The sequence below is a fragment of the Dipodomys ordii genome, unplaced genomic scaffold, assembly GCF_000151885.1.
Source record: "Dipodomys ordii isolate 6190 unplaced genomic scaffold, Dord_2.0 Scaffold48, whole genome shotgun sequence".
NCBI classification, from domain to species: Eukaryota; Metazoa; Chordata; class Mammalia; order Rodentia; family Heteromyidae; genus Dipodomys; species Dipodomys ordii.
In genome coordinates, this window is record NW_012267264.1 from 10899706 (window position 1) to 10916355 (window position 16650).

The 16650-nt window shown below is 34.1% G+C and overlaps 1 protein-coding gene across 9 annotated transcripts in view; it reads right to left on the reverse strand.

Annotated features, from left to right (window-relative positions):
- The window catches only part of Foxp2 (forkhead box P2), a 259198-nt gene that overhangs the window by 4883 nt on the left and 237665 nt on the right, over nucleotides 1–16650 (reverse strand). The window lies entirely within an intron of this gene.

Here is a 16650-nt window from a genome sequence, read left to right on the forward strand (position 1 = left end):
TGCTTGGGTGTTCATCACAACTCTCCAGTAAACTAAATGGAAATAATGCTGAATCAATATAAAAATCTCTGCCAGAGAATCAAAACATCTTTAGGAAGCTCTTATTACATGATAACTCTAGACCCAGAAACAGACATTTCCCACTACTCAGCAACAAGTATACAATACTTTTAAAAGTGTCTAAATTAAAAAAAAAAACACCTCACTTTGAAACTCATTCACAATATACTATGATGCATGCAAATTGGAAAACACATTTGTATTCCTACAGAATTAATTGTCAGAAATCTCAATATTTCACTGCTAATGCTCACAGATTATTCCAGAGATTAAAAGAAAAATGTTTAAAGACATACTAACAATCAACAAAATAATTAAAAATAATAATTCTAATATTTTTTAAAGTATACATGTTTAGGATATTTGGGAGGATTTCATAAACACATGTTTTTTGGAGTTTTTAATTCTTCCTTCCAGATGCTCTTATAGACACATGTAAGGTAAAATCAAAGCAACATATTTATCAGGAATGAAAGCATTGTATTACTAGCAATTTAGTCAAAATTTGAAACATAATTTAGATTTTGAAATGGATATTCTACTATGACCAAAGAACCTTCACATTGTCACTTATAGGAACCTTTAAGAAACTCAACAATATTAGCGTAAAAACTTGCTATCATTTCAAGTACTGGCTAGAATATATCTTAAGAAAAATGTCTCTTTGAAAAGGTTATTTTATTTAAAATAACATCACATATACAAAATATATTTAAATGGAACAAAAAGTTTAATAAAATTCTGATTATTTACTCATCAATTTTCTATGGTCAAGGAAAATCATATTTTAGCTTAGTTCAGAAGTATTTCCTTCTATTTGAACATTCCTGAATCATATTTTCTAGCTCATGGTCCATCCTAAAAGCATCTAGAGGACAGAGGTCAAGGAAAATGCTTATTTTTAGCAGAGGATCTTTTCTTTAGAAATTGTATCAATTCCTTAGTAGTAAATGGTGATAAATGTGACTCTAGAACATTGTAATTACTATTAGAAGGGTATCAGAGTATAGAAAAACACTTAAAGAACCAATCAAGAAAGCCAATATTGAAACTGTTGTAATATTTCCAGGTACAGGCAAAGAACACTAAAACTTTCCAAATGGTCTTACAGTATCAAGCTTTAATCATTCAATTGTCAGTATAAATTACTCCCTATGGGTAGGTGAAAGACTACGGGAAGTGCCATTATAAGGCCATTATGGCCCACTGTGGGGTAAATCATGAAATTGTCTTGTAGCCAATACAAGTAAAAAAGACAAGAATAGATTCTGTCATTGACAGTGAAACAGGACTTATTGTGCTTACATGTTCTGTGCCCCTCAGTAGATGAATGGATCAAGAAAATGTGGTATGTATACACAATGGAATTCTATGCCTCCATCAGAAAGAATGATATTGCCCCATTTGCTAGGAAATGGAAAGACTTGGAGAAAATTATATTAAGTGAAGTAAGCCAGGCCCAAAGAAACACAGGTCCCATGGTTTCCCTTATTTGCAATAACTAGTATATGTCTGGGACAAGCAGAAAAGGTCAGATGAGATGATGTTAGGAAAATGAACCCCAAGATAGAAACACAAGTGGTTTTTTTCTTCCTTGCTATTGTTTCTAACATATTTATAAAGTACCATGTGATTTTTTTGTTGCTTTGTATGTCCCTCCCCCATGGTATAACCCCTGTTTTCACTGTATTTGATGTTGGTATAATTTGGGGAGCAGAAGGGAAAAAACAAATTGTTTAAATAGGGATATAAATTAACCCACTGAAACAATGGATGTACAAGACGCTATGTCGAAAAACAAACTTTACAATTTAGGCGGGGGTGGAGGGGGTGGGGTGGGGGAGGGGGGGAGTGTAGTTGTAGAGGTGGGAGGTCCAGGATGGTAGGGGAATAACAAAGGAGGAGGCAACAATGCTGGATAAGAAATGTACTCATTACCTTGCTCATGTAACTGTAACTCCTCTGTATAGTATTTTCACAATAAAAAACATATTTAAAAAATTTGCATTCATCCTAGCTACTCATGAGAATTTAGGATTGTAGTTCAAAGCCAGTTCTGGCAGAAAAGTCCAATACTCTATCTCTGCTTAGCAAAAAAAAAGAAAAAACAAGAAAAAAAGAGAAAAAAGCCAGAAGTAGAGCTGTGGCTCAAGTGGTATAACACTAGCCTTGATTACAGATGCTCAGGGACAGTGCCCAGGCCCTGAGTTAAAGCCACACACACACAATTTTTTGTTCTTTTCATTAAATTTACAGCACTGTATTATTGCTAGGTAGAAAACTTGTTTTATGTAAGTCTCCAAGGAACTATTTGTTTCCACACACAACAAATTAGGAAATAAAATTTTAGTATATAAAATCATATTATGTTTCACAGAGTAACTTAGAAATGAGTAAAGTAAAACTTTTAATAAATGGATATGGCAAATTCAAAGATACTATTTTTTGTGAATAAAAATTTATTGTCCTAATGAGAGACACTGTCCTCCATTTGGAAACCAGAGAAGGGAATCATTAGAGAAGGGAATCAGAGCAATGTATACATGTGTGCATCTTGAATGCACACCTAAAACACCTCATAATGGCCTAGAATTATTGAAGTTGATAGTGATGATTCCTTTTAAAGAAAAATATGGGTTTTATGACTAAAACCAAAATTTACCAATTGAACTCAACAAGTACTTGATCTATTTCACTGAATCAGTCAATAGTTTGAGTAAAATGATAAACTAACTAGTTTTCATGGTATCATGTCACTATATCTAGTATTTAAACATTTATTCAGTCCAATGCTAATATTCCCAAAGTATTCTCTAAAATATACAAGAGAAATGATCTAATGAGATTACTTGAGAAAGTTCATATTCATGTAATGACTTATAAAAATGACATTTTGATTTAATAATAAGTTTTATAAGTTGAATTTATAATTTCAGATTTTTCTCATTCAACCTGGGATTCAGAACATTTTAGTGAATGCTAAATTCTAAGGACTAGAAGTAATTAGAATAAAATCCTAAGGTTAATAAAATTGCACCTTTTTCTAATTAGGGCTCATAAATGACCCATGAATATTCAAAACCTTCAAGTTTAAATGGTTGCATATTTCTAGATATAGAGTAACCATCAAGAAAATAAGCTAGATGTGGCTGTACCTGCTTGTTACTCCACTATTCAGGATGCTGGATAGAAAGGTTCTGAGTTGCAGGCCACCTCGGCTACATTGCTGCATACATGAATGTGTGTGTATGCACACACATATCTAGCACTAGTCTCAAGTACTGCTATCAACTGAGTTAATACTAACTTGATACGTATTATTACTAGCACTAGGCAGTACCAGCATTTGAATTCAGAGGCTCATGCATGCTAGGCAGGAACTCTACAACTAAGCCATACTTCCAGCTATTATTATTATTATTATTGTAACTTTAATTTTGAAATAGGGTCTGGTTGCTGCCCAGGTGCAACTAGACTGTGATCACTTATTTTAGACTTCCTGTCGTAGCTGGGATGACAGATATGTGCTACCACACCCAGTGTTCTTCCCTTAGAAGGACTTTTGTACCCTAGCTGGCCTGACTGTGATCCTCCCAATCTGAGCTTCACAGATGTCAAGTTCATGTTAAGATGTCAGGCACCAGCCATTGTGCATTGTTTTAAGTTGGGAAGATGTTTTATGACATTTTTCTGCCTGCGCTGGCCTTAAACTTCAATCCTCCTATTCTAAGCCACCCAAGTAACTAGGATTATAAGCATGAGTCACTAATACTTAACTGGCATCATGTTATCTTAACTAAAAGTTTGACCTTTTATGTAGCAATGTGTCTTAAGAGTTTCAAACCTCTGAAAGGATATGAGAGGTCCTATCCTTTGAGGGTTTCCTGTTCCCCTACCTCAGATCTACCAGCTCCTGAGGCAAAGCATTGCTATCTCTTTTGTATCTGGTTCATTTGAGTTTAGTTTTCTGGGTTTTGTTTAAATAAAGGAACTTGTGTCTAACTCTCAAGCTTTCAACAGAGAAATAAAAATAGAATGTATTGTTAAAATACAACATGCAGAGTAACAACTTCTAAAAGGACAGCTATACAGTTATATTCCATTCCATGTTTAGACTATTTTACTGTGAAAGGGCTTCATTGCATATATGACTGCATGTGCAAAAATACACTTGAGTTAGATACAAGTGTTTGAGACAGGATTAAGATAAAACTCTACAGTCATTCTCAATAATCTGTTCTCTGATCTCAATTTATTTATGTACAATCTGAAACATAACTTTCACATCAGAGACAACTCATCTTCCTCAAAACCTGGCACTTGGTTCCTGCTCTAAATCATTTCCCTGTGGACCTAGCTGTCTATGTGTCCATGTGTTCACAGACTCATTCATGTACTAAGGACAGTTCATGTAGTCTCAACTGTTAAAGGATTATGTCCAACTCCTAAAGACTTTTATATCCAACTCCTGTTCAACTTATACTAGTCTTTATTTGGAGCTTCTGAAGCATTTTTTTTTTCTTTATCATTCCTGGAACTTGACGTCTGTGCCTGAGCACTGACCCCAAACTCCTTTGGCTCAAGGATAGCCCTCTACCACGTGAGCCACAACACCATTTCTGGCTTTTTCTGTGATTAATTGGAGATAAGAGTCTCATAGATTTTCCTGCCCAGGCTGGTTTTGAACCATGATTCTTAGATCTTAGCCTCCTGAGTAGCTAAGATTATAATTATAGGCGTGAGCCACTGGCGCCCAGCTCTGAAGCATATTTTTTAATGGATTACTCTGATAACTCAATCTGCAGGATTTCTGAATTCTGAAATTTCACTACAAATGAAGATATTCTTATTTAATCTGCCTATTTTACAGGTCAGGAGATAGTGGCTTTCTAAGTGTTTAAATCCAGGCATAGCCCAAATTCTGGCATTGCTGGCCTCTTGAATACTTCCTGGATTTTTTAAATTTCTGCTACCCCTCATTGCACTTTGCTTTCATCACATTAATCACTTAACTCTTCCTAGTGCTGGCTGTACCTTGTCATGATGACTAGATTGCGAACTTTACAGATTAGAACACCTACACACATGGGAAGCACCCAGTCAATACATGTTGATTGGATAAATTATGTACCATCAAGTCATTAATAGTTTCATTTGCACTAATTTTCAAAGCAAAAATTTCTCTCTGGAATTAAGTATTCTTGGTATTATTTCCATTTAGATTCAGTTAATAAAGACATATCAGAGCTGGAAAGAAGTAAATAAAAATTTTCCTGATAATTACAATATTAGATAGCTAATTTACTAAAATAAACCAAACTAAAACCAACAATTATTTACATTCAATTGTTAAAAGATCCGATTGCTAAGGAAAAAATAATATAAGAAGTTACAAGAGAAATTCTATTATCCCTGGGAAGGAAATTCACAATTCACAAAATTCACAAATCCATCCCGATAGATTTGTAAATTCCTTTTCAAAAATAAAAATTTTATTATAATTACCTAATTATATCATTTTCACATTATCAATTAAAACTTCATGTTTTCACTTGAATACTAATGTTAATAAAGAAGGTATAGGATCACAATAAAATAGCATTCATGTTTTGGTTTGAATAGAATTGGCCTCTTAGCCATCAATACTTTTTTTATTCTTGCTTCCATTGCAAGATATAAGGGCCAATTTCTTTATTCCTGAAAATAATCAGCTTATATTTAGTTAATGTCCATGTTCTTTTTTCTTAAATACCTTAAGGTACCCTGTACTGTGTCACTTTAGTTATCTCCAAGGTAAAAATACGCCCTCCATCATAGAAACAACCCTGGTAATTCAAATAAAACAAAACAATCCCTTTAAAGAAACTCCCTTTCTCTTCCCAACACACCAATGCTTTACTACAGTTCCTCTTCTCAGGTGGAATCATCTGAAGGTTTTTAATTACAAGGGTGTAATTCAGCATAATAAATTTTATGTATTTAGGACGATGATTAATTTGTAAGTGTAGCATAAAGTAACACTGAACAGTTCACTGACCTCATTTATATTTTTAGTTATGCAGCAGCAGTTAAGTGGTTAAGAATACAGTGTGTAAAGATATAGTGGGTTCCCAGGAGAAAATGCATGGGTTTTAGCTAGGTTCTTTGTCTTCCTGTACTCCCATTGCAGAGATAAAAATTTATCTACCTTCAAAATTGTTATGGAGGATAAATGGCTTTATATCAACACAAAATACATGAAATAGTGTCCTAGTCACAAATAGTCAAAAATGTTAGCTACAACTATACTATAATTGTATCTTTTTAAAGGAAAACACAAAAATACACAAACTAATTTTAAATATTAAATGAGTTCAATCTGTGTCAAAAAATGTTTTATTCTGCCTCACTAAAAGTGAGATCTTTAAGCTGTTAGCAGAAAAGTCATTAAACAAAGCCATATATGCCCCACATATTAAATACCAGACTAATGTTTAGCTATATTTCCTTGAAAGGATATTTAAGAAAAAAGAATAAGCAAAATAAAGTGGAATTGTTCCACTGAATTATTTACCAATACATTCTCGACTTTAAAATGATCTGAGAAATGACCTAGGCCTCTATCTCAGGTCATTTCTTTGGCTCAGGTCATTGTTCAGATCATTTTAAGATCACATGGATAGGAAAGTTCAAAGCAGAAGAGCCATCATTGACATACTCAGTACAGCAAGCTTCTATGTTTTTTTCTCCTCAGTCATCCATCACGGGGCTCATCATTAGCTTGTCATTAAAATCATTAACATATACTCATTGAATGGTTCAGGCTTGCATCACATTTGCTATGCACACTTGGGCTTAAAAAGTTCTGATAACATACCCTCAGCTGGAGAAATGTATATTATATGGTTAGCCCTTGACCATATTAAGTCAATTGACTTAAAAAAATAAAATTTTAAGATCTATTTCAATATATATAAATCTGTTAGAAAGTAAAATTTCCTTTCAGCAAAATAATTTGATATGCAATGATGTAAAAAAAATATCAATCCTATTTTGACAGGTAATAACATCATCATTTTTCCTAATGCCAATAATTGATTTAACAAACTTGATTGAATATTTTCCTCTATATATGTGGAGCATTGACTATCTAATGAAGTGGCCTGTAATGGAAGAACTATATACTACAAAAATACCACAATATTCCCAGGCTTTGGGGCCCTAAGAGAAATGCGATGGAATGACACAGAAACCTTCACACTAGAGAGATAATTTGTCTCTGAGAATTCCAATAGTAAAATAACATTAAAATACATTATGTGTTCCTACTGATACCCATTAAAGACAGTAAAGTAAGGATAAATTCAAATGGACATGAAACTCTTGAGCACTGTGGCTGTAAAACTCTATCTGGATTTGTAAGTCTCTTTCTGGATTGTTTAGGCTTTCATTATGGCCCCAGCGATTTGAATTTATCTTCTCTTTCCTTCAGCTTTGGGATTTGAGGTATCTGAACATTAAATTTCAGTCCTTGCTACAGCCCTTAATAATAAAATAAATCCTACTTCAAATAAATCAAAGTGGCTCTTTACAGGAGTGAAACAGATGAAGATATTTAGAACACTGAATACTTAGGTTTTTAAGAACTTAATAAATAAAAAGAAAAACAAATTAGAAGTTTGAGGATTCTGAGTTGGTCACGATCTATCTCACAGATATCTATTATGTTCTGGGGATACATATATGTCTTTTATTTAAATATATATAAAGCTTCAGAATTGAAGGGCACAATTGGGAGGTAAATGTGTACCTACCTTCATAATCACTTCAGTATTCATCTATAGCTGGTAATATATGTCATATTTCTTTAAGTGGATATCAAAGAAACTTCAATCTGATTTTATAAGCTATCTTTTTAGATCTGGGAGTTGGTAGCTCACACATGTAAAACTAGCTCAGCAGGCTATATCTGAGGATATTTGGTTTGAAGTCAGCTGATGTAGAAAAATCTGAGACTATCTCTAATTAACAAGTAATATGCAAAAATGAATACAAGCCAAATGAAAGCATGAGGCCCTGAGTTCAAGTCCCAGGAAGGGTACACACACACACACACACACACACACACACACACAAACACACAGACACACATACATTATTTATTCAGTAAATAATAGATAGTTCCCTCAGCAGGAAAACAATTCGCCGAGAATGCTCCAAAATTTATTCTATCCACGAAACTGAAGATTTCTAATTCAACTACTCCCTTTGAATCCACAACCTACTATGTACTACAGAAAAGCAGTGAGTTATTTTTTTTTCTACTTAAAAAAAGAGGTTCATGACTATAATCCTAGATACTCAGGAGGTTGAGATCTGAAGATCATGGTTCAAAGCCATCAGGGCAGAAAAATATCTGTGAGACTTTTATCTCCAATTAACCACTCAGAAAGTCAGAAGTGGTAGAGTGCTCATCTTGAACTGAAAAGCTCAGAGACAGCACCTAGGCCCAGAGTTCAAGCCCCATGATTAACAAAAAATTAAAATTATAAAAGACATCTCTGCCCCCTAATCTGATATATTCTTAGTGATAACAAGATAGAATGTTATTTCTTGACAGAAATACAAAGTCAACAACCTGAATGGAAGGACTTCTAGAATAATACAAGTTATTTCTTGTTAGAAGCAGAAAACCATACAGTCTGCTAGAGATATAGGTAAACCACCAAGCTAGGAGATGATGTTCTACAGAGATGATGTTCTTGTTCATATAAAGCCATGCAAGTATTTCTTTCTTCTCCACTCCCCCTTTAGTTTACCACCTGTTGTCACTGTTTTTGATTTCAGAACGCTTTGTCTTGTATATAAGTTTATCTGATTTGGGAATGAAAAGGGGAATCACAGAAATGGTGACACAAAGGTGTCACAAATGGTGACAAAATACAACAGTGATACTCACAAGATAAAATGTTAGAAATGAACTTTATAACTGGGAGAGGAGTCTGCATGGAGGGAAAGTGGGAGAAAACAAGAGAAGGGTAACAATGTTGGACAAGAATTGTACTCGTTTCCTTCCTTATGTAACTGTAATCCCTCTATATCACCTTTACAATAAAAAAATTAAAAAGGAAGGAAGGAAGGCAGGCAGGTGGGAAGGAGGGAGGGAGGAAGGAAAGAGAGAGAGAAAAGAAAGGAAGGAAGAAGGGAAGGAAGGGAAAATAAAAGGAAAGAACCTTGATTCCAATTATTAAAATACTAATTTGAGAGGAAAAAAATAAAGATATATATATGTATACACACACACACACATAGACACACACACACACACACACACACACACAAGATAACCTTGGTACCAGACAAAATGTGTGATGGATGCCGCATTAGAAAAACTGATGAAATGGGATCTAAATATGGCCTTTCAATCAGTGACTTCCAGGAAGGAGGGATGAGTCCATTCAGGAAGGCTTTGAAATCGAGAATACTGTGATGATACAGAGACCAGACAAGGGCCATTTTAAGTAGAAGCAGGAAATCTGAAAAGGTCTTAGATTTGTTAGAAGAACTCTGAAAGTGGTCACTGGAAGGGAAGGGAGGCTGATTTTAAAAAATAAATAAATAAAGCTAGAGAAACATAAGGTTACCTAGCAAAGAACTTTGAGCTGCATTTTACAAACTATGATTTTATTCTCTTCCAGCTGAAAAGCTATTTACAATTTTTTAGTCAGGGCATGAAAAAAAGCAGAAGGTTTACAGAAGGTTTGCAAATGGGAACTAGTGCAGGATTGTAGAAGTAGAGTGATTAGTTAGGAGCTTATAATTTCAATGTTAAGGTAGTGATGGCCAGCACTAAGGTAGGAGAATCACAAATGTTGAAGATGAATAAATTCAGGCTAGAGTTTGTGAAATAAAAGGTTTTATACTTCCTGGTCCTCACATATAAACGTGAAATGCTTCAAGTAGATACTGGAACTTGAATCTGTATTGAAAACAATCGAAGTTGAAACACACCAGGATATTCCTAATGTTTACACAATCCTGGTGAGTTTTATATTGTTGTTTTAGTTGCTCAAGGAAGATTGGAAGTGAATAGCATAAGGCTAATAGCCAAGCATAAGGCTTGGCTATTAGGAAACAGTTGTAAAGATACTGAAAATATATTTCCCCATAGCCCTATGATTAAAATGCTAATAATAGCAATCACCACAGTAATGTTGATGCTTGGTTTATGGAAATTATTAGTTCAAATTTTTAGTCAATGTTCTTATATCATTTTAACAATGTATTTCAGAAGTATTTATTTTAAAAGGCATAAAGTTTTACTACAATTCTCCAGTCAAAAAAAAATAGCATCTATTTCCAGAGAGTAGCAAAAATGGGAGCGGGGAGGGAAGGAGCAAAACTTTTATGTTCTAATCTTTTAAAATTTAAATTACCCATTTAGTTTGTGCCAGTACTGGGGCTTGAACTAAGAGCCTCGAATTCTTGCTTAGCTCTTCCATTCAATAAGCCATACATCCATTTCCAGCTTTTGCTAGTTAATTGGGGATAGGAGTTTCACAGACTTTTGCATGGGCTGACTTGGAGCTGTGATTCTCAAATCTCAGCTTCTGGAGTAGCTAAGATTATAGGGTGAAACACCAGAACCTAGCTTAATTATTACCCAAAGGCAAAAAAAGTATGCTATTTATGTGTGGTCAGGTGGTGTTTTGATATAGGGTACATTATGTACTATTTACATCAATTTAAATGTGTTTTTTGTTGTTGGTGGTGGTCTTGGGGCTTGAATTCAAGGCCTGGGCACTGTCCCCAAGCTTTTGTGCTCAAAGCTAGCAATGTATGACTTTAAACCACAATGCCACTTCTGTTTTCTGCTGGTTAACTGGAGCTAAGAATCTCATGTCTTCCTACCCAGGCTGGCATTGAATCTCCATCCTCAGATCTCAGCCTCCTGGGTAGCTAGGATTATAGTCATGAGCCATTAATGCCTGGCAAAATTCTCTTTTATGAGGGAAGATAGAACATACTTTTTAAAGGTTTGGGGTTTTTTGTTTGTTTGTTTTGTTTTTGTTTTTTGTTTTAAGTCAGGCGTAGGGCTTGAACTCTGGGCCTGGGCACTATCCCTACACTCTTCAGCTCAAGGTGAGTGCTGTACCACTTGAGCCACAGTGCCACTTCCTGTTTTCTAGTGGTTAATTGGAGATAAGAGTCTCATTAACTTTTCTGCCCAGGCTGGCTTTGAACCTCCATCCTCAGATCTCAGCCTCCTGAGTAGCTAGGATTACAACGTGAGCCACTATCGCTCGGCTAATGGTTTTGTTTTGTTTTGTTTTGTTTTGTTTTTTAACTTAATTCATTTACACACACACACACACACACACACACACACACTGTGTGCGCATATATATATAAATTTAATGTATTTATCTGCTCAAGCAATACCATTTTTTTTAATGGTGAAAAAAATCTAAATCCTTCTCGCTATTTAAAATACACAGAACAGTATCATTATCAATCGTACCTCTATTAGCAGGGGGATACCAGACCTTCTTGAGAGGCAACCTTTTAAGAGTACGTAACATATACCATTGGGAGTCTCAGTATCACTTCCTAATGGTGTTTAAAGGAAGTTATTACTATTAAGTAATTTTACAAAGAGGTTACAATTCCATAAGTCAATGTTTCTTGGTCAATGTGATGGTGAACTTTTTTTTATCAACCATATCATATCATTATTTTGGAGATTTAATCAATGCTGATACATGGTTCCTATACTCCTATCCAAATCTCCAGCTACAGGTATTCTCTCCTGACAGGTTGCCTAGGCTAAGGCACCAGAGATTTTTATCTAGTTTCTGAATGGACCAGAGGCTCAATTGCTAAAATCTTCTGAGCAGACCTGTCTTTACCATTACTTAGTACTAAATATAGAGAGTTAAGATTATTATTTTCTTCAACAAATAGAGCTCAATCTAAGAACCTATTTCTTGCTAAGCCTGACTAAAAGCTACACCCTTTGTGAAGTTACTTGATTTCACATATGTGTGTGTGCTTGTTTGCAACTTGTTGCTTGATCACCACTCTTCACACCTTTACTTTTGGTTGCTAACATTTTTATGCGCTTTTGCCTTACTATACTGTTACCTGTAGACATAGATTATTTGTCTTAATAGACCGTATTTTACATAATAATCATGTGCTCAATATATTCCTATTCAATAAATGAATGAAAGTATCCTCTGGACCGTTCAACCTGCCAAGCCAAACCTTTACTTGAAGAAACTGTAAGGTAGCAGTTCATTTTTATATTCCAGTTAATCTCTGTTTTGTAGCCACCCTGGATAATGGCGTATATCCAAACCACAGGGGACTACTTACATGAATATACTGATTTGTTGCCCAAAGAAATGTGTTGTTTCTTTTGTTGTGAAAATAATAAGGACCTAAGGCACCCATGAAAGGCAAAAGAAATGTTAATGTTTGCTTGCACCCTAAAGCAAAGAGTCACATTACAATGGGAAAGTTTACCTTTTTAGATTGTAGTTACACAGCATATCCCTAGAGGAATGTAAATTGTGTTCACTTTCTCCCTATACAAGATTAAGTAATAGGACCTAAAAAAGTGCTCTTAATTTTTTTTTAAACAAAGAGTCCTATGAAAAAAGTCTTCTTTAAGCTAATATTCTAAAAATACATTAGCAAATGTCAAGAAAGCAGAATCAAAAAATAGTCATTATACTTTTTTTGCATTTTTTGTATTTAAGATATCAAGTATAATTATGAATTAGTTATACATTGACATCATTTATGAGAAACTGGATGGTACAATTTGACCATGTTTTCTTAGAAATGGAATATTTATTTATATAATGAATTTATGCTGGGAGATAACTGATTGGAAATGTGATTGATAGTGTCATTACCTAGCATGAACAAGCCTTGACTTCTACCCACCATCATCTCTCTGTCTCTTTTTCTCTCTGTCTCTCCCTTTCTCTCTCTCCCTCCCTCTCTCTCTCTCTCTCTCTCTCACACACACACACACACACACACACACACACACACAAACACACACACATTCTGGTATATTATTTAAGACTCCTGTAGACAAAATGAGTAATTAGAGGAAAGTTAATTTTATCAAAAATATCCAAATGAAGACAAAATATTATACCATGTACTACTACTATTATTATATTGCTATTAAAGGTGATTTCCTTATACTCCTTATCCATATAACCCTAGTTATTTGAAAACATTTCAATATATTCACATAGTTCATTAAAAAGGCAATAAACATTATTTTATAAGAAATATGATACATCTTCTAAAATGGCCTATAAAATGGTTAGCATTTTCCTCTGTCCTATCATACATGAATAGAAGAGCACATTCTTGCAGTAACTATAGCTCATTACTATATAAAAATACTATTCCTGTCCAGGTAGTGGTAGCTCATGCCTGTAATCCTAGCTACTCTGGAGCCTGAGATCTGAGGACTGAGATTCAAAGCCAGCCATAGAAGAAAAGTTCATAAGACTCTTATCTCTGATTAACCACCAAAAAGCCAGAAGTAGGGTTGTGGCTCAAGTGGTAGAACCTTAGCCTTAAGCAACAAAGCTCAGAAATAGCACCCAGACTCTGAGTTCAAACACTAGGATTGACACCAAAAAAAAGAAAGCTATTCCTCAGATAATACTAAAAAGAAGTTAACTTCAGAAACAGTGAAAGGCTCGATTTTATTATAGAAATGGATGTCATTTGACTGAATTTAAAATGTGTTGTCATTTGACTGAACTTAGAAACATTGAATGTATTAAATGATGAAACACATGAAAGCAATTAAAACACTGTATAGAGATCTCAATAGTAAAACACTTCCCTAGTACACAAAACTCCCCGAGTTCATTTTTCAATGGAACAAAGAAAGAAAGAGCGAGCAAGAGAGAGAGTGAGAGAGAGAGAGAGAAAGAGAAAGAGAAAGAGAGGGAGGGAGGGAGGAAGGGACAAAGGAAGGAAGGGAGGAAGGGAGAAAGGGAGGAACGGAGGGGAGAAATGGAAGGAAGAAGTAATAAAGAAAGAAAAGGAAGAAAGAAAAAGAAAGGAAGGAAATAGTTACACACTGTGTAGGCTTATTCAATTTCATTTAAATTACTTCATCGTAAAATGTGTTCACTTTTACTTTTTAAATTTACCTAAAATGTCTCTAACTTACTATTAATTCCAATAGGAAATACTAATACTCATTATTTTTATTTACTGCAATATTAAAAATGTTGATTAATCGTGTTTGAAAATATCAAAATAGAGTGAGCATTGATATGGTTATATGCTGTGTATAGATTTTCCTAGATTCTGACCATGTCACAAAGTAGCCTTAAACAATTCTAGTGAGAACAAAGTGGGTTTTCTTTTAATTACGGTTTTTACTTGGTAAGTTCCACAAGAAAGTTGAATGTGTGATAACCATTACTGTCTAATAACTTAAAATCATCATTTCCTTCTATACATACAAGAAAGAAATAAGTAAAATTGATGTGATTAGCATTTTGCCAATGCCAAAACTCTAATACTTATTACATAATTTTATTGTTCTGGAGATGTAAAATAGATTTCAAATATAAGCAGAGAATTCTTGAAGATAGAAGGATATTATTTCATAAGATCATTTGTTGTTTGTGTTGATTGTCCATTTCTATTGACAGGTAATTGGCAGGGTATAATTACATTTTAAAAAAGGTTTTTTTTCTCCTCTGGATAAACTGTCACAGGAAAATTGCTTAACATGGATATTCATTTTGTAAGCATATGAAAAATGAAAATATTCAACTTTACTCATTTCCTTCTGGTTTGTATAAAGGAAATAATATGATTATATTTAGAATTTGATAATAGACTCATAAAAATTAAACATTTAACTATAACCATTTACATAGTCTAGTTGAAATGAGAAACACTTCAGGTTTCTTAAGCTTGAATAACTTTTAGGGGAATAGTTTTGTTTTCAAGAGAAGGAAGAAATTTAATTTACCTAACATATCACAGAAATAAGTTAATAAAATAAGTGAAAGAAATGTTTTAAATAAAATTTTTACTCACATAGGAAACACTATTTTTAAATATGAGAGCTGATCTCTAACATGAGCCCTTGTTTATCCAATCATAAAGAAATTATCTCATTTTGCATAGGATTTTATTCACCTGAAATGTTCATGTTCCTACTACAACCTACTTTTACATTACAAAATTTAGTTTATATAAATTCATACCCACTGTAGGGAAGCATTTAATTCTTCAATGCCAAGATGTGAACAAAAAGGACATATTAAAAACAAGTAGGAATAAAAACATGTTCTTATTTTCTCAACTAAGAAACTCTAAAACAGAAATTTTTTAAAATGTGGTTCAAGTTTTATTCCCAGCTTCTCATCTTTTAATAGTGTTCAGCCTTGGACATGTGAAAATTCTAAAAGTGTTGAGTGATCTTTGATGTGGCTTGAATGTGTGTGCACTTAGTTGCACTGTCCTGGGACAGTGCTTACGGAAATAAAAATGCTATTTCTTAGTCTTAACGAAAGCAACATACACTTCTCAAAGAAATGTAATCATGGAAGGTGATTCAAAGCTTGGACTGAATATATTATTTCTCATTTCCTACAAAGTGTGCATGTGGTTGCTTTTTCTAGGACATAAATGACCTACTAAATTTCTCATACCTGTTTTCTCTGGCTAGAGATAAGCAGTGAAACTCTAATTTTCACTGTAAAACCTGGATACAACTTTTATCCTAATTAATTAGTAAATGTATTCTTTATTTAGTCTATTTACTTCTTCTCTGGTACCAAGACTTAAACTTTGTTGTATACTATCTTTTTTGCTCACGGTTGGTGTTCTCTCAATTGAGTCATGCCTTCAGACTGACTTTTTGCTGGTTAATTAGAGATAGTATCTTCTGGACTTTTCTGCCCAGGCTGGCATACAACTGTGATCATTGTGATCTCAGCTTCTCAAATAGCAAGTTTTTTTTTTTATTGTGAAATTACTGTACAGAGGGGTTACAATTACTTGGGCAAGATAATGAGTACATTTCTTATCAAGTATTGTAGCCTCCTCCTTTGTTTCCCCTTCCCATCCCTTCCCATCCTCCCCATCTCCCCCACCCAATCCTTCCCCCCCCCAACCAAAGTTGTAAGGTTCGTTTTCGACATCACGACTTGTACAACTCCATCTCATTGTTGCAATGGGTCCACCTGTATCCCTATTTAAACGATTTGTTTTTTTCCTTCCCTCCACAAATTATACCAATATCAAATATAGTAAAAGCAGGGGTTATACCGTGGGGGAGGGACATATAAAGAAATAATCTTATAAATGTGTTAGAAAAATCGCATGAAAGAAAAAAAAACATTTGAATACATATCTAAGGGTTCATTTCCCTTACATCCATTTATCTGACCTTTACTGCTTGACTCAGACATATACTAGTTATTGCAAATAAGGGAAACCATGGGACCTGTGTTTCTTTGGGCCTGGCTTACTTCACTTAATATAATTTTTTCCAAGCCTTTCCATTGCCTAACAAATGGGACAATGTCATTCTTTCTGATGGAG